Here is a 4,655-nt window from a genome sequence, read left to right on the forward strand (position 1 = left end):
TTCTATCTATATATATATAATATTAGGGATAAAAATTCAAAATTACAGGTAAAAACTCAATTAAAATCAATTTTTAGAAATTAAAATGAAATCAATTTTTATATGTGTGACAGTGGATTTTCACCGATGAGTTCATGAACCTTGGTTCTTTTCCCTAAAACTATATATATATATATATATATATGTGTGTGTGTGGGGGGGGTATGTGTGTATATATGTACATACATATATATATACTCACACATAAAAGCATACACACACACACACACACAAACTCACACATGCACACATATACATATACACAAAAACACAGATGCCATTACATGGATGCACCCACAAACACACATACACATAGAGACAGATATTTCATTGCTCAGATCCACATATACATGCACAAACAGATCCATCTTTTTCACAAAGACACACACACACACACACACACACACACACACACACACACACACACACACACATACACACACACACACACACACACACACACACACACACACAGATGTTTTCCTTTGTCTTACACACTCATATCTGGATCTAGAAACATTCTACTTTGGATGGTAGACTTCATCTTTTATCTGGTTTCACACCCTCACCCGGGCTTTGGATGTCTTCAGTGACATCAATTTTGTTACATTTTGTTGCAAACATACAGACCAGATCACTGGAATAAGGGTAACTTCCTCCCTCCTTCCTCTCCCTCCTTCTTCTCCCTCCTTCCTCTCCCCCTTCCCCATTTACAGAGTCCCCTGTAAGAACTGAGGGTCATAGGTAATATATATATGGTATATTATGTATGGCAAGTGTGTTCTTTTCTTCTTAGAGTAGACTTGTTATTGAGGGCATTCCAACTGTGACCATCTTGTCTTTGTGAGTGGATTTGGTAGACGGAAACTGAAAGAAGCCCGTCATATATATGTATATGTTTGTCCCCCCAACATCGCTTGACAACCGATGCTGGTGTGTTTATGTCCCCGTAACTTAGTGGTTCGGCAAAAAGAGACCGATAGAATAAGTACTAGGCTTGCAAAGAATAAGTCCTGGGGGTCGATTTTCTCGACTAAAGGCGGTGCTCCAGCATGGCTGCAATCAAATAACTAAAACAAGTAAAAGTAAAAGAAAAGAGAGAGATATAATGTCCCTAGTACTCAATGCACTTCATTTACTAAGACAGTAAGTTGTGATTTTGTGTGTTAGGGTTAGGGTTAGGGCTAGTGGCTGCTAATTCTGGCAGGCTAAGCTATGTACATATTCATATGCACGTATGCCTGTGTGTGTGTGTGTGTGTGTGTGCGTGTGCGTGTGTGTGTGTGCATGCATATGTAGTATGTGTGTATATGCCATTGCTTTTCTTAAGAGTCTGTATCGCCTGGCAAATATGGGTCAACAGATTAATTAAGGGCCAGGTACTAAGACCTAGTTTACCCTCTCTTTGTTCTTACCTTTCTCCTTTACCAGATCAAGGATTAGTTCCTTCTCCCACCCACTGCACACACATACACAACTCAAATGTTTTATTTTGCCACACCATGTCCCTTTCTACCCCAACCCACCCCATCCCTCTGTTGTCTGATACATGAAGGAACAGATTATATTGTTTTATATTTTTATAGTATATATTTTTAATGGTGAACAACACACACACACATATGAGGTGAGCTGGCAGAATCCTTAGTGTGCCAGAAAAATTGCTTGGCAGTATTTCTTCCAAGCTTACATTTTGAGTGCCACTGGGGTCAACTTAGTGTTTCATCCCTTTGGGGGTCGATAAAATAAGCACCAGTTGAACACCGGGGTCAATGTAATCGACTTATCCCCTCTCCCCCAAAATTATTGGCCTTTTGCCAAAATTTAAAACCAATATATATATATCAAATGGATGTCTTATAAAACTATTCCACACATACAATAACAGCCATACCAACAATCCAACACACCTCCATCATCAGCTGCCACACGAATATCACTATGGTTTCGACACCTGGGCAGTACCATTCAACCTGGTGGTGTCAACAACACTAAAAGAAGTGTTTTTTGGGAACAAACATACCTTAGATATCACCACATTCATTTAATCTTAATTCTAGGAAGATTTAAACCCTAACATTATTAATTAAACTACAACAAAGAAACCACATTTATTCTATGTACAAAAACAGTATCAGTAAATTAATAATTCTATAAGTAATCCTATAACTAACTCCTAAATTATCTAACTTAATATGTATATTTAAAAGAAGGGGGCAGTCAGAATTTTGGATAATTCTCTATCAGCGCTTTTGTTCATTTAACCAAGATAATATCACAGAAAGTTTCTTCGTCTTTTATATGAATCAAAGAAAGATTTAGTTTTTTGGAGAATGGGAGAAAGAGAGGAAGATAGGGAACAGAACAAGTGAGAAAGAGGAACTTTCTTCAAACAACAAAATTTCTGTTCAGTTCATATAAAAGAAGAAACTTTTCTGTTTTATTATCTTGGTTTTATCTTGAAGAGTTCAGTTAAATGAATGAAAGTGCTAATAAAGAATTATCCAAAAATTCTGACTGCCTCCTTTTTCTTAATATACAATATCTGTACATCACTTCAAACAATCTATACATATATATACATATATATATATATATATGTATATATGCTAGAAATAAGAGCTAGAGTGCTCTGATGCTGCAGTCAATGTACATAATTGTATACATACATACTGACAGTGACTGTAAATGGTAAAACTGGCAGTCATGATATCCCTGTACTGCCGATGGTAGAGTTGGTTACAGCTTGCCAGATTCCAGACAAGATCGCCACCAGTATATATATATCTACTCCATAGAAATCTATGGATGATTTAGCGAATCACTAACGTGAATACAAATAATTAAATTAGGCAGTGGTTTAGCAATGTATCTTAATGACAATTATAGTTTTCCTTGTTGGTGATACATTGCTAAGCCACCGCCTAATTTAATAGGACACATAGAGAGAAGTAGATTTGGCAATCTGAAAGTTGAGTTTTTCCTTGTAGTAAATTATATTTTTTGATTAATATTTATTGAAAACCTTTTCTTTGAGATGTAGATTTTGAAAATCATGTCAGTTTTTCTCAAGAACACACCACTTTTGAGCCTTTTAGTGATATGTTGGCACTCTGTCACTTACGACGACGAGGGTTCCAGTTGATCCGATCAACGGAACAGCCTGCTCATGAAATTAATGTGCAAGTGGCTGAGCACTCAACAGACACGTGTACCCTTAACGTAGTTCTCGGGGATATTCAGCGTGACAAGGCTGGCCCTTTGAATTACAGGCACAACAAAAACGGGAAGTAAGAGTGAGAGAAAGTTGTGGCGAAAGAGTAGAGCAGGGTTTGCCACCATCCCCTACCGGAGCCTCATGGATCTTTAGGTGTTTTCGCTCAATAAACACTCACAACGCCCGGTCTGGGAATCGAAACCGTGATCCTATGACCGCGAGTCCGCTGCCCAAACCACTGGGCCATTGCGCCTCCACCTTTTAGTGATATACACACATGTATACACACATACACACACACTCTCTCTCTCCCTCTCTCTCTCTCTCCCTCTTTCTCTCTCCCTCTGTCACACACATATACACACACAGTTGTTTGGCGCTAAATATCTGCCACATCAGTGTGTCAATGTCAACAGTTTATGAAGACCTTTCAAGGTCATGAACACGGCTCTCTTCTGCAGCAAGAAACTTGTTCATTTACAAAAAAGGTTGGTCTTTAACAAATGCATACTTGATTTAATATTCTTTCGTACTTTTTTTCTTCTTCCAGCCAGTGGGCTGTATGTAGCAAGGCTTAGCGCTCTACCCTTCAAGCTTTCAATAGTTGCTAGCTGTTTACTATCCTAATCATTAATTATGCCTTCAATAATTATTCAACTACATTATTAATTATGTTTACCAGTATTAGAAAAAAAAAAAAAAACATCTACTCCCACATCATTGGTGAATGGTGGTGGTTGTGGTAGCAGTAGTAGTAGTAGTGGTAGTAGTAGTAGTAGTAGTAGTAGTAGTAGCAGCAACTGCACCAACAGTAACAACAGCAACAACAGTAGCAACAGTGCCAGTGCAGCAGCAGTAGAGGCAGCAGCAGCAGTTGTAATAGCAATAGTAGTGGTGGTGGTGGTGGTGGTAGTTGTTAAGTGCTCAGTTAGATCTGACTGAGTAGACTTATAAACAAGGGCATTTCAGCCATGATCATTCTGCCCTTTTTACATGTATGTGGGACTACAATAGCTCATCTGTCCTGTTATTTAAGACTGTAAGGTGTGATTTGAAGGCGATTTGACTGCTGTTCCTAGCAAATTGTGCTACAGTATACTGTATATTTTGATAAATTGAATTTAATTGAGATTTTACCTGTAAATTTAGATTTTTATCCTTAATATTATTATAATATATATATATATATATATATATATATATTATTTTGTTTAAAAGAGTTCCCACACTGTCTGTTTTTTATGTTTTATTTATATTCCTGCAGAACCAATGTGGGGTATAGAATATGGAATATACAATATATAATATAATATACAATATATAATATAAAATAAAATAAAATAAAAATGGATGGCACCATGAAAGAAAGTATTGAATGTAGATGAAATATTGAGTGTTC

General features: G+C 37.0%; 1 protein-coding gene across 3 annotated transcripts in view; it reads left to right on the top strand.

Moving 5' to 3' along the window:
* The window catches only part of LOC106881385 (probable 3-hydroxybutyryl-CoA dehydrogenase), a 44,871-nt gene that overhangs the window by 5,726 nt on the left and 34,490 nt on the right, over positions 1 to 4,655 (top strand). Inside the window, exon 1 of one of the 3 annotated variants that reach the window (XM_014931758.2) lies at positions 3,617 to 3,744. The exons of the other annotated variants lie outside the window; for them this stretch is intronic. The gene's annotated coding sequence lies outside the window, so the exon portion shown is untranslated. Of the gene's footprint in view, positions 1 to 3,616; positions 3,745 to 4,655 lie in introns of those variants that run through there. 3 annotated transcript variants of the gene reach the window in all.

This window comes from Octopus bimaculoides, chromosome 11 (genome assembly GCF_001194135.2).
Source record: "Octopus bimaculoides isolate UCB-OBI-ISO-001 chromosome 11, ASM119413v2, whole genome shotgun sequence".
Taxonomy (NCBI): Eukaryota; Metazoa; Mollusca; class Cephalopoda; order Octopoda; family Octopodidae; genus Octopus; species Octopus bimaculoides.